The following is a 15,098-nucleotide window of genomic DNA, read 5'->3' on the forward strand; positions in this document are numbered from 1 at the left end:
TCAAAACAACTGTGTGAGACAATCCACAAATAGTTTGTACTCTCCATTGGATACTAGTCCCTAATGTAAGTGTGGTAGGTAAAATTAGGTCCCTGCCTCCAAGGAGCTTATAGCTCAGTGAGAGTGATCCAAGCCCAGGCAATCTGATGCCAGTGGCTGCTGCTTTACCACCTTGAGAATCTGTATCCCTAAGGGGACTACACTGCTCCCTCAGTAATTTTCAGCTACTGATATCTGTGCATACCAGGATTTCTCAACAGCAGCACTCTCGACATTTTGGGCCAGATAATTCTTTGTTATTGGTGGCTGTTCTGTGCAGTGTAGGATGTTTAGCAGTATCCCTGGCCTCTATTCACTAGATGCCAGTGGCACCCTCTCCCTAATTGTGACAACCAAAAATGTCTCCAGCCATTACCAAATCACCCCTGGTCAAAAGCCACTGGTGAATACCATTTGTATCCTCCTGGTCTCTGAGACCTCCAAACAAATATTTGGAGCATGACAGCCCCCAAATCACTTTGAGTGGGGAGGCCTTGAAGAGGAGAGAAGGAAACAATGTGGCCTACGTTTTTGAAAAGCCCATGCAACTAGGAGAATGAAGACTGAGACAAAGAGAAGACAAGTGGGAAAAAACAAGGTAGAAGAGAAATGATAGAGGCAGAGAGGAGCTCATAGGAAATCACCCTTAAGTTACTTAGTTCACGCTAACAAAGTTAGTTCACATTAATAAAGACAAAGCCTTAATGAGGCCTCGCTGTACTGCCACTCCCTGTTTGGGAAATGCTGGTCTGATTAGCAAATAGTGTTGAACACTTTTGTGAAAAGATTTATTTTCTTTTACAGCATGGTACCAGATATGACCTCCCTGAACTGGTTGCTTGCAAGAGACTTCCTTCAGAGATTTCAGGTTACCCTCAAGGTAGTTGTTTTCTTGGGAAAGCCAAGATTCCCTGGGGAGCTGGCAAAAGTCACAAAGCAATGGCAGCTAAGTGTTTCCAGGTTTTCCAAGAGATAGATTGTACTTAGATTAAGCTAGTAAGAACATCAGCACAATAGTTATTTGTATTTTCCTAACCTGTTTCATCCAGGAATCTGTAAAACATCTAGACATTTATTAATTTTCTTCTTATAATGGTGAGGGAAATCATTGACATTCTCCTATTTTATAGATACAGAAGCCAAATTATGGAGTCCACAAAAAGTAGTGAGAAATCCAGAACAGCCTCCTGGAATCTTCACTCTGGGCCATTCTTGATGCTCAGCACCACCCCAGATCTCCAGCTTCCTAGTAGTAAGCTACTGAATTTTATGTTTTCATAGTCTTTAAAATATTCCTTAGTCTCTTCACCTGACCCACAAAAACAGGCCTATAGAGGCTATGACTTTAAATAGTGACGGTACTTGAGCTAGAACCCAGATCTCATGATATTAGTCCAGTACTCTGTCTACTTAAGCAAGCCCATACATCCTTGTAGGTGATGTTTAACTTAAAGAAAATATAATTAAGATAGAAATTCTAATCCACAGGGAAATCCAGACCTATTCAATCCTTTTCATTCATTTCATGGGGACTTTACGAGTTAGCTTTGATGAGTAAAAGAGAAAGTCACTGAGGTATTAATGAAAAGCATTTAGTAACTCTGAAATTAAATTTGTCTTTGGGTTGATGAGGTTGATGGGAGGTATAGTGAGCACCGCCCCCTTACCCAAAGAAGTCTTGAATAGTTTATCCTCCGAGAACTAAACCAACAGAAATGAATTCTTAATTATTTAATCATATATAGAAACGACTTATGAGATAATGTGTCAATGGGGAGATTTAGGAATCTAGTCTAATGGAAATACTGTCTCCAAATAATGTCATTATGTCAATGATTCTCAAATCCATTATTTCCAATCCAAACTTCTTCTCAGAATTCTAGCCTTACATGTCCAAGTGCCTATTTCTTTCCATTTGCTTGTCTCACAGAGATCTCAAAGTTATTGTGTTTATAACAGAACTCTGGGTATGTCCCACTGCAAATCTTCCTCATCTCAATTAACAAGGCACTGCTCTCTACCCAGTTGCTTAAGTCAGAAACTCAGGAGTTAACTCAGTTCCTTCCTTTTCCTCACTTTCTTCATCCAATTCATTATCAAGTCTTATTGATTCAATGTCCAAAATAAATCTCAAATCCAACCACTTTTTTCTCTACTGCCACTAGCCTGGTCCAGGCGATAGTCATCTCTTTCTTGGATACTGCAACAGTCTCCTCTTGCCCCTTTACTTCATAACACTTAACACAATTTGTTTAATTTATTGGTCCATTTTTCTTACTTGTGATTTAATAATCTCACTTCACTACTAGAATGTATATATAAAGTGCTTGAGGATAGGCACAAAATCTATCTTTTTTTTTTTTTTGGCTGCATTGGGTCTTCATTGCTGCATGTGGGCTTTCTCTAGTTGTGAGTGGGGGCTACTCTTCATTGCAGTGTGCGGACTTCTCATTGTGGTGGCTTCTCTTGTTGCGGAGCACAGGCTCTAGGCACACAGGCTTCAGTAGTTCAGCACGCGGGCTCAGTAGTTGTGGCTCGCAGGCTCAGTAGTTGTGGCACACGGGCTTAGTTGCTCCGCGGCATGTGGGATCTTCCCGGACCAGGGGTCGAACCCGTGTCCCCTGCATTGGCAGGCAGATTCTTAACCACTGTGCCACCAGGGAAGTCCTGTTATTTATTTTTAAGTGCGTATGTCCTTTCTTTCCAGCTAGATTATAAAATCCTTGAGGGCAATGACTATGTGTACTGTTGCCTCCTACAGTGTGTTAAGTCTAGTAGGATCTTGATGTAAATTGTGTTGTGATTTACAGGGTTACTTAGTGTCTTGGCATCTCTACAGAAGACTTCAAAACTCTTAAGGAAACCACAATGATATACCACCTCACACCAATTGGATGGCTATTAGGAAAAAAAAGAAAGAAAATGACAAGTGTTAACAAGGATATGGAGAAATTGGTGTACTGTTAGTTGGAATGTAAAATAGTACAGCCACTGTGTATGGCTATTCCCCAAAACAATATGATGGTTCCTCAAGAAATTAAAAATAGTATTACTGTATGATACAGCAATTCCAATTCTGGGTATATATCCAAAAAAATTGAAAGCTGAGTCTCAAAGAGATATTTGTATCCCTATATGTGTAGCAGCATTATTCACAATAGCCAACAGGTGCAAGGAACCCAAATGTCCATTGATAGATGAATGGATAAACAAAATGTGTTATATACATGTAATGGAATGTTATTCAGCCTTAAAAAGAAGGAAATTCTGACATGCTATAACATGGATGAAACTCGAGGACATTATGTTAAGTGAAATAAGCCAGTCACAAAAAGATAAATACTGTATGATCCCATTTATATGAAGTACTTAGGGTAGTCAAATTCATAGAAACAGAAAGTAGAATGGTGGTTGCCAGAGTCTGGGGGATGAGGGAGAATGGAGAATTGTTGTTTAATGGGTATAGAGTTTTAGTTTTGCAGGATAAAAGGTGTTCTGGAGATTGGTTGCACAACGTGGTGAATGTACTTAGTTGTACACAAAAATGGTTAAGATGGTACATTTTTTTTTTTTTTGCGGTACGTGGGCCTCTCACTGTTGTGGCCTCTCCTGTTGCGGACCACAGGCTCCGGACGCGCAGGCTCAGCAGCCATGGCTCACGGGCCCAGCCGCTCCGCGGCATGTGGGATCTTCCCAGACCGGGGCACGAACCCGTGTCCCCTGCATCAGCAGGCGGACTCTCAACCACTGCGCCACCAGGGAAGCCCAAGATGGTAAATTTTATGTTATGTGTATTTAACCAGAATTTTTTTTTCAAAAGACCACTGAATAGGGAATCAAAAGACCAAGGTTGGGAGTTCCTTGTTCCTTGATGACTAATGAATCTTGAGCAAGTCACTTTTTCACTCATGCCTTGATTTCTTCATCTTTAAACAGGGTAATAAAACATTCCCAGCTTCTGGGTTTATGTAAGGATCAGAGAGAAAAAAAAAAACAAAAAATGAATAACTCTTAAGATAATATTTTTGAGTAGTAGTTCCAGTATTCCAGTGTCCCCGATCTCCTTTAATATTCATTACAAATTTTATGTCTTATTTCATAACAAAATATTCCTAAAGATGTCTTAGCGATAACCTGTTACCACTTCAAAGGATATATACGCTGAACTCTTTCAACTTGGGTTGCTCACCTTATAATTTGGTCCTGGGAAAACAGCAAATAAAAAGCCTTTATGAGGACTATTGATGACCTAAGATCCTAATTACTAATGTGGTTTAGCATTAATTGAGGAAATACAAGTTTAGGATTCTCATGTGAACATAATAAAACTGGTCCCAAATTAAGGGGATAAGAGGAAGAATGAACATCTGCTGAGTACCTAATAACTGTTAGGCCCTATAACAGATGTGTTACATGCATTATCTCATTTAATCCTCACAACAGCGTTGTCAGGTTAATAGCATCATACTCGTTTTATAAACGGGGAAAACAAAGCTGAGAGGTTGTCACTTGCCCAGGATCACACAATGAATGACAGAGATGCAATCAAGTGCAGGTCTGTGTGACTCTAAAGCCCATACTCTTTCTACTGTTACACTGCCTCTCAAAATATATTTGACTATGCCTCTTGGTAATAGAGTTAATGGTAAATATTATATATTTGATATATATTCATACATTTATATCAATTATCTTACCTTAGTCATTACAAGTAAGATAGACTGTGGTAGGAACAATTATCACCACTTTATAGATGATGAAACAGAAAATTTAACTTACCTAACGCCAACATCAACCAGCCAATAAATAATAATAACAGGACTTGAAAATAGGTACTGCAATTCTCAGACCCATGTGTTTTCCACATCAGCCTCATGAGAGCAGAATTTTATCTCTGAATTTTCTGGTTCTGACATTTTTTTATGGGAGCGAAAGAGTGAGCATCTTGAAAGTCCTTCAGTTCTCAGTATACATGGACAGATTACACACGTCTTCATCCTTATTCTCTCCCCCATTCACTAAAATGATATTGAGTTAATATTTTTAATGTTATCAGTCCACAAGGACAAAGGGAATGAGAAAGATAACAGGGCTTCCCTGGTGGTGCAGTGGTTGAGAGTCCGCCTGCCGATGCAGGGGACATGGGTTCCCGCCCCAGTCCGGGAGGATCCCACATGGCACGGAGCGGCTGGGCCCGTGAGCCATGGCCGCTGAGCCTGCGCGTCCGGAGCCTGTGGTCCGCAACGGGAGAGGCCACAACAGTGAGAGGCCCGCATACCGCAAAAAAAAAAAAAAAAGAAAGATAACAGCAGATGAAGGATATCAACAACATTTTGGAAGATGGAAAGTTGAGCCAAGAAAATTGAGTTCCAAATACTGGGGAGGGGTATACTAATGAGAGGCAAGCAGGTTCATGTTGCAGAACACTAAAACATCAGGAATTGAAATGAGCAGATACTATAGCAGCAGAGATATGTGAGGGGCCAAAAGGAGAGGGATTGGCTGAAAGTCTATTTAAGAAGTTAAACTACGAGGCTCCTTCCTCATCCTGCTCAGTTAGGCAGCTATGCCTCTATGTCCCTGGTTTATTCTGTGAAAAATTGAATTAGAGAAGCTCCAGACTGAGGTACCAGGTACAGCTAAAGGTCATAGCTGAGGAGGCTGGGGTAGGAGGATACCACACTGAAAACAGTGATCAGATGAATATCTACATGCTGAATGATGAAACTCACCCAGCCTTCTTGCTCTACTTCACTCCAGGGATGCTGACAGCAAGGCTTATATTCTCGAGGCAGGACAGCAGAGGATTAATTTTGGGAGAAACTTAAAATTGGATAACCCCAGAAGAAATATCTATAGATAATGATACTTGAGGGTCTCCCAACAAAACAAATAGGTCCCCACTTTATCAACCTGTGATGAAGCCCACCAACTGACAAACTCTTCCACCTAACATAGACCTTCCAAATACCTTTGTAATGACTCACTCTTAAATATGAAGGGACAGCAAAGGATCACCAGATAGTTGAGATAAACCTTCACCAAGAAAGACAGCATCAAAAAGAAATGGAAAACAGGCAATATAGAGAGCAGAAGAATATTTTTTTGAAAACAATAAGCATCCTCTGCCTCTGATAGTATAAAATAGTGCATCCATAAAGCAAAGACAAGTTGCTCCAAAAAAAAAGGAGGAATCAGAGAATAATAGCTCTGGGAAATTTTTTTAATAGCAAAAACAAATAATAGAAGTATTAATGTATAAAATTGAGGAAATCTCCCAGAAAAATAGAACAAAAAGACAGACCTGAAAATAAAAGAGAAAAGATAATTGGAGAATGAATCCATAAGGTCCAATGTTAGGCTAACTGCAGTTGTAGAAATGGAGAAGAAATGAAGGGAAGAAAATCATCAAAGAAATCACAAGTTCTCTGATAACTGAAGGACACGAGTTTCCAGATTGACAGAGCCTGCTGAGCGCCCAGCATAATGAAGGGGAAAAAACCAAAACCAAAAGAACTATGGGACATTATCATGAAATTTCTAAAGACAAGGGATAAAGAGAAGATTCAAAAATCTTGTCGATAGGAGGTGAAGAGGGAGCAGGGAAAGGGGAATGGATTATTCATAAAAGAGTAGGTAATAAGAATAGCATATTTCTTAACATTGACACTGGTGGTTAGAAGACAATGAAACAGTGCTTTCAAAATTCTGAGAGAAAATTATTTTCAACCTAGAATTCTATACTAAGTCATGTTATCAATCAAGTGTGAGGCACAATTAAAGATTCAAGGATCAAAAAAATTTACTAACCCTCAAGCTTTTCCTGGGACACTACTGGAGGATGTGCTCTACCGAAACAAGAATGACAAAGATAGAGGTTTTAGGAAAGAGGGGAATCAACCTAAGAAAGGTAAAAGGAAGTCCTAAGATGATAGCTGTACAGCAGACCTGTACAGTGAGGGGTAGTCCAGACTAAAGGGGAAGGAGTGCTCCTGGGGAGTATTTCCAGTAAAACTCTTAGTGTATATGACATGTTTGGGTGTGCTGAAAATAGTTAAGGCATTTTTACATTTCTGTTAGAGAGTCTGGAACAGTTAGTGATAATGATACAGAAAATTTGGCAAACAAAAAACTGAGGCAATTATTAATTGCAAGACAAACAAAAAGTTACATAAGAAAGGAAATGTAATCATAATACAATCAATTGATCCAGAAATAAACCACACTTTTAGAGTCATAATAAGGTTAATATGAAACATTGATTTAATTTAAATGTGATATAACAATATTGTGAGGCTGAAGGGAGGGAAAGCATAAAGTGTTGGATCTTTATCTTTTATATCAGGTACTGTTTAAAGTTTACAAATCAAAAAAGAAAGCAGTAAAAATATTTAATTTAGAAAAATGTTAGTAAATATGCAAAGAAAAAAAGCCAGTGAATGAGTCTGGGAGGGTATCTCAGGCTTTGGGGAGGCCACCGCTTTTTTTTTTTTTAAGTCTGTGTGTGTGTTAAAATATACTCCTGCTGTGTTTTGTTATGAGCCTTGTAGTTCCACATGACTTTTTTTAAAACCACAAGACTTAAAGTATTTACATGTATTACCTTGATAAACGTTAAAAATAGCAAACATAGAAAGAGAGAGAGAGAGCAAGAAAGAAAGAAAATCTTGTGTCTATCCAGACCTATGATATAAAATGACATTATGAATTTTCTTTATAGATAAGTCCTGGAAGAATACTAGAAAATAACAACACTAGATATTTCAGAGGAATAAAACCCTAACTATTTAGGCCATTTTTTTAAGTATCGCATTTAATTTGGGGTGTCAACAGTTGCTGCCTTCTTGCAAAATGAGAGAAATAAGGTGGAATACTAGAGCATTGCTATCCTCTGAGTTCTAATCGGTCTTACTGGCTGATATTTTAAAATTGTGAAAACAAATGTCATCGATCTTCTGGAATCTCAAAAAGATGTTATCCTCAAAATTAATGTTGTGAGACTATCTCATATATGGAATTAGGAGACCTAGGTTTAAATCCCCTATCTATGACTTACTGGCTCTGTCACCTTAGGTATATTATTGATTCTGGCCCTCCCGTTTCCTCTGCTTACTCCAGAAGCTAAATTGCAATGAAAAATGTTCAAGAAGAACTGCTTCATGCTAAATCCCTCTAGTAGTGAATATGCTCCAGTGTACTTATTAGGGATTATTCAGTCTCCTCTATTAAACTATAAGAACTTTAAAGGTACCAACTATATCTTTGCCTCTGAAATTTTCCACATCCTATTATTGCTGTTCTCTGCTTCTAATGGGCACCAAATCAATGTTGCCAGAGATTTACTGACCATATTGTGAGGAAAATGTTTGTCATTAAATGTTCCCATAATTCCTTGTTTAGAAAACACAAAAAGTTCCATATGCTCCAGGAAGATTATATTTTCATTGTTAAATTTAGGCTTAAGTTGGACGTAAACAGTAAAGCAAAAACAAAACAGTCTGTCTTCTTCCAAAGAAAGAGTTCCTTAATGATTTTTATATATGTAAATATATATATAATAATATATTTTTAAAAATTTTTGGCCATGCTGCACGGCATGTGGGATGGCATGTGGGATCTTAGTTCCCTGACCAGGGATCGAATCTGGGCCCCCTGCGTTGGAAGTGCTGAGTGTTAACCACTGGGCCACCAGTGAAGTCCCATAATGATTTATATTTTTATAAAAAGGAAAGATTTTATCCAAAACCCTGGAGTACCCCAAAGATTTGGTAAACTTAACTGCTATTGTTACTGATATCCGTGTTCTTATGAGTATTAACAAAAGAATTTATGACACATCTAAACAAAATTATAGCATGAAATCTAGAGGAAGCCTGGTGAAGGAGATATAAAGAGAGTTTTTATGATCTTGAAAAGTACAAACGGGACTTCCCTGGTGGCACGGTGGTTAAGAATCCGCCTGCCAATGCAGGGGACACGGGTTTGATCCCTGGTCTGGGACGATCCCACATGCTGCGGAGTAGTTGTGGTGCACGGGCGCACTACGCCCGTGCGCCACAACTACTGACCCTGCGCTCTAGAGCCCGTGAGCCACAACTATTGAGCCCACGAGCCACAATTACTAAAGCCCGCACTCCGCAACAAGAAAAGCCACCACAATGAGAAGCCCGTGCACCACAGAAAAGAGTAGCCCCCGCTTGCCGCAGCTAAAGAAAGCCTGCACAGCAACGGAGACCCAACACAGCCAAAAAAAAAAAAGTACAGAGTAAGACTTAATTTGTTCAACAATACCTAGAATGTTAGAACTTTAGCTCACCTTTGGAAATTTAAAATACACTTTCAGAAAATAAAAATTAAATTAAAATGCCCACTAGATAGTGGACCTTAAATTTTTAAAAGTAACCATTTCATATATTTGAGAACAGTATAATTTTTCAATTAAGGCTATATTATTATAGCTAATATTTAGTGAATGCTTCCTTTTGAACACTCCTCTAAGCTCCTTAATATATTATCTTGTTTTCCTCACCCTGTGAAATGGGTACTGTAATTACCCCCATTTTACAAATAAGAAAGTGGGCTCAGAGATTAACTAAATATCATCTTCCAGATGCGATCTGATCAGTTCCCAGATATTATACCTCCTTTAAATATGACAACTTTTCCCCCCTTTTATTTATTTATTTATTTATTTTTAAATTTTTGGCTGTGTTGGGTCTTTGTTGCTACATGCAGGCTTTCTCTAGTTGCAGCGAGCATGGGCTACTCTTCGTTGCAGTGTGCGGGCTTCTCATTGCAGTTGCTTCTCTTGTTGCGGAGCATGGGTTCTAGGTGCGCAGGCTGCAGTAGTTGTGGCATGCGAGCTCAGTAGTTGTGGCTCGTGGGCTCTAGAGCGCAGGCTCAGTAGTTGTGGCGCACGGGCTTCATTGCTCTGTGGCATGTGGGATCTTCCCGGACCAGGGCTCAAACCTGTGTCCCCTGCATTGGGAGGCGGATTCTCAACCACTGTGCCACCAGGGAAGCCCCCTAAAGTTGGGTTCCTTTGAAATGACCCAAGGCTCTCTTAATATCTTCCTTCCTAAATTGTACTCCAATTCCCTTATTTTTTTTTTTTTGCGGTACGTGGGCCTCTCACTGCTGTGGCCTCTCCCATTGTGGAGCACAGGCTCCGGATGCACAGGCTCAGCGGCCATGGCTCACGGGCCCAGCTGCTCTGCGGCATGTGGGATCTTCCCGGACTGGGGCACGAACCTGTGTCCCCTGCATCGGCAGGCGGACTCTCAACCACTGCGCCACCAGGGAAGCCCTCCAATTCCCTTTTGATGGTGTTAAACTCATTCCAGTTTAAGATTGTTCTTGGTGGAGCCATATGACCTGGTAGCTTTCATTATCCTCCCACATGTATAATCGCTTGTTAGCCTCTTTATTTCTAGCTTCCTCTAAGTATTTCTTCTCAGGTTCTTGGTTTCCCAACATACAGTGTTACTTCTCTACTGTTAGATAACTTTTTTTTTTTTTTTTGGTGGCGCTGCATGGCTTGCAGCTTCTTAGTTCCCCGACCAGGGATGGAACCCGTACCTCCTGCGGTGGAGGCCCAGAGTCCTAACCACTGGACCACCAGGGAAGTCCCTAAATAACTCTTTTAAACAAACAAAAGAATACCTTTAAATAGCCTTATTCTTTTTGAGAAATCTCTTTTCCTTCCCCAAGGTCCCTTCCACCCAATAACCTCAGTATAAAATAGTCTCTTTCTCTGCTGAAACTTTGTAGTACTTCACTTATGCCTGCTTTCTTGATCTTATTTGTCATGTTCTCTCTAGCATTAGAGTTGTCTGTATTCATTTACTGTTTGCTAGAATCTAAACCTCTTGGGACAAGAGCCAAATTTTACACATTTTTGTATTCCTTTGTATTCCTTGCACATAATAAATGTTTAGTGAGTGTTGTTGAATGAATGAATAGGCAAATGAATAAATGGAATCCTATTTAGTGGTGTGTTAAGAGCTGCTCTTACTAGATTCTGAATGCTAATTGTTAAATTTTCAGGAATTTTGCTAGTAGGCTGTTAAACTATTGGTAGCTTGAAAACTGACCATGGTAGAAGTATTCCCACCAATGTTTTGTTGCACAACACAACAAAGTTTTTTTTTCCACCAGAGAGCCAGTTATTATTAAACAGTTATATATTTATCAAACATTTACCAGCACACCACTGGTCCTATTCTTCCATAATAGAAAGCTGTATATACCTCTTTGTGTTAATATTAAAAAGCTGAAGAGTTTCTAAGCCATCTTTTCTAATCTCAACATTTTACAGATAAAGAAATTGAGATCCAGAGAAGTGAAGTGGTTTGTATATGTCATACATCTAGATAGTAGCAAAGCAGAAACTGGATTCCAGCTCTTCATTCTTCTGGTCATTTCTTCTTTTTATGCCACCACATTAACTTCATTTCTATGTTGTTTTACTGTTGCTTTGTTCCTTGGTATAACTTCAGATAAGGCCATAAGTATTGTTCCACACATAATAATTATTAAGAGGTGTCAGTGAACAGAACACAGCTTTCTCTACTCTTTGTTCCTTTTGCAAACAGATTTAACACATTTGTTTTTGGAGAAAGAGCAGATTTTGTTCCTGAGTTTTAAGGGCTGAGAAAAAAAGTTTTGCTTTTAATGTTTCTTTATTGTTTAGTTAAAAATTTTTTATTGAATAAAAGAGACTGCGTTTCATAAAAGTACATTATATGACACTTAGAAATGTGTTTGTAAACTTTTATTGCACACTCCCCGAGAATGACTGAAAGCCAGGCAGCAACAATTTTGTCTCTTCCACAGTGGCATGGCTGCCCAGTAATATCTTCTTCACTGACCTGCCTTGTTTTCTAAAATTCTCACCATTAGTTTGACAATCTGGGATCAAGGTATTTGTTAAAATGCACAAATGTTACCTCGGAAGAAAAGAGCAAAAAGCCATTTTTAGAACACTAGAGGAATAAAAATAGGACAGATATTTTGTGATTTTGAAGGGATAAGCGCGATAAAGAGAGACCCAAGATAGTGTAGGAATTTCCAGTAGGATAGATAGGACAAGCTTATCTTTGGTGATTTGTCACAACTGAGAACCCATGGGGACTTCCCTGGCGGTCCAGTGGTTGGGACTCCACCCTTCCATTGCAGGGTTCAACCCCTGGCCGGGGAACTAAGATCCCCATATGCTGCATGGCACAGCCAAAAAAACAAAAAGTTTGAAAAAAAAAAAAAAAAAAGAACCCATGACAGCCAGAGGATAGCATGAGAATATTGGTCATAATCAGTGGATTTATTGGAGACTTCAGTGAGATCTTGGAAATATGGTTAACTTCTGAGAACAGAACTAGTAAGAAACAACCTAGGCTTGTCAGACCTCTCGGAGTATTATCATTAGAAAATTTGTAGACAAACTGGAACACTTTCCAGGGAGAAGATTGTGACAGAAAAATCCACCTTCAGTAAATATTTATGTTCCAGCACTGTTCTGTACATTGGGATACATCAGTGAACAAAACAAAGATCCCTGCCCTTGTTTCTGTTTGTTTGGTTGGTTTTTTGTTTGTTTGGCCCCACTGCGTGGCATGCGGGATCTTAGTTCCCTGACCAGGGATTGAACCCATGGCCCTTGCAGTGGAAGCATAGAATCCTAACCACTGGATCGCCAGGGAATTCCCCTCCCTACCCTTAGGGAACTTAAATTTTTGTAAGGCTAGACAGACAATAAACAAAATGAATACTGACTACAGTTTGTTAGAAGGTGAAAAGTGCTTTTGATAAAAAGAAAAAAATAGACAAGGCAAAGTGAATCATGTCAAGAATATCAGGAAAAGTTGAAGGATGATAGTTCTGTTCCTTCTATGAAGTATGTATAATAATATTTACCATTGCTATAAATATTGAATATGGTTCTATTTGTTAAGTACTTTGTACTATGCCTAACATACTTGACAGTAGACAATAAAAGCTCTGCTCCACATCATCTTTACTCCAGGATCCAGGTCTTCTATCTGAAATATTGTCTGTTTTATGGAAGAGGGAAAAGAAGCAGCAAACCACTCACTGGCTCTTAAAGCTTCTGCCCAGAAGTCACACATCACCAGTTTTATTAGACCAGGTCACATGGTGTGATGGTTTTCAGAATATGTCCACAAATTCTTTGACACTCCTCCCTTCAGAAAGTGGAGTCTAATTCCTCTGCCCTTGAGTGTGAGCTGGACTTAGTTTCTTGCTTCTCACAAATACATGATGACAGAAGTGATGATGTGTGACTTCCAAGACAGGATCATAAAAGGCATTGCAGCTTCTCTCTTGGTCTACTCACTCTGGAATAAGCCAGGTACCATGTCATGAGGACACTCAGGTAGCCAAATGGTTAGACCCATATGGTGAGGAACTTAAGCTCTTCACTAACAGCCAGTGAGGATCAGAGATCTCTTGCCAGTAGTCATGTGAATGAGCTCTCTTGGAAGAGGATCTTCCTGCTTCACTCAAGCTTTCAAATGTCTGCAGCCCCAGGAAACATCTTTTTTTTAAATTGAATTATAATTGATTTACAATTTTGTATTAGTTTCAGGTATACAACATAGTGATTCAATATTTTTATACATCACAAAATTATCACCACAATAAAGCTAATTTCCACATGTCACCAGCAAAGTTATTACAATATTATTAACTATATTCCCTATGCTCTACATTACACCCCCAAGACTTGTTTACTTTATAACTGGAAGTTTGTACTTCTAAATCTGCCTCACCTATTACACTCATTCCCCCCTTCACCTCCCCTCTGGCAACCACCAGTTTGTTCTCTGTATCTATGAGTCTATTTTTGTTTTGTTATATTTGTTCATTTGTTTTGTTTTTTAGATTACACAGGTAAGTGAAGTCATGTAGTATTTGCCTTTCTCTGTATGGCTTATTTCATTTAGCATAATACTCTCTGGGCCCATCCATGTTGTCGTAAATGGCAAGATTACATTCTTTTTTATGGCTGAGTAATATTCCATTGTAGATAGATAAATAGATAAGTAGATATAGATTTTTAATTAATTAATTTATTTATTTATTTTTGGTTGCATTGGGTCTTCATTGCTGTGCACGGGCTTTCTCTAGTTGCGGTGAGCGGGGGCTACTCTTTGTTGTGGTGCGCAGGCTTCTCATTGTGGTGGCTTCTCTTGTTGCGGAGCACAGGCTCTGGGCACACAGGCTTCAGTAGCTGTGGCATACAGGGTCAGTAGTTGTGACTCGTGGGCTCTAGAGCACAGGCTCAGTAGTTGTGGCGCACAGGCTTAGTTGCTCCATGGCATGTGGGATCTTCCCGGACCAGGGCTCGAACCTGTATCCCCTGCGTTAGCAGGCAGATTCTTAACCACTGCACCACCAGGGAAGTTCCAGTAGATATAGATTTTGAATCATTGTGTTTTCATTTTCATTTGTCTCTAGGTATTTTTAAATTAAAATTTTCCCTTTGATTTCTTCAATGACCCATTGATTGTTTAGTACCATGTTGTTTAGACTCCATCTGTTTGTGTTTATTCCAGTTTCTTCCTTGTAGTTGATTTCTGATCTCACACTCTTGTGGTCAGAAAAGATGCTTGATATGATTTCAGTCTTCTTAAATTTATTGAGCCTTGTTTTGTGGCCTGGCATGTGATCTATCCTGGAGAATGTTCCATGTGCACTTGAAAGAATGTGTACTCTGCTGCTTTTGGATGGAATGTTCTATATATAGCTATTAACTTCATCTGATCTAATATGTCATTTAAGGCCAGTGTTTCCTTATCGATTTTCTGTCTGGATGATCTGTCCATTGATGTATGTGGGGTGTCAAAGTCCCCTACTATTATTCTGTTACTGTCAATTTCTCCCTTTATGTCTGTTAATATTTTCTTTATGTATTTAGGTGCTCCTATGTTGGGTGCATATATTTTTATCATTATGTCTTCTTGTTGGATTGATCCTTTTATCATTGTGTAATGTCCTTCTTTATCTCTTGTTATGGTTTCTGTTTTAAAGTCTTTTATCTA

General features: G+C 39.1%; 1 protein-coding gene across 2 annotated transcripts in view; it reads left to right on the forward strand.

The window, feature by feature from the left end:
• ASIP (agouti signaling protein) overlaps window positions 1-15,098 on the forward strand; it is a 194,310-nt gene that overhangs the window by 7,089 nt on the left and 172,123 nt on the right. For both annotated transcript variants that reach the window (XM_022592651.2, XM_089896731.1), the window contains exons 2-3: window positions 844-919; window positions 1,170-1,291. The gene's annotated coding sequence lies outside the window, so the exon portion shown is untranslated. The remainder of the gene's footprint in view (window positions 1-843; window positions 920-1,169; window positions 1,292-15,098) is intronic.

The sequence above is a fragment of the Delphinapterus leucas genome, chromosome 15, assembly GCF_059928025.1.
Source record: "Delphinapterus leucas isolate spDelLeu-1000000601 "Yukka" chromosome 15, BTC_Dleu_Yukka2, whole genome shotgun sequence".
In the NCBI taxonomy this organism is placed as follows: Eukaryota; Metazoa; Chordata; class Mammalia; order Artiodactyla; family Monodontidae; genus Delphinapterus; species Delphinapterus leucas.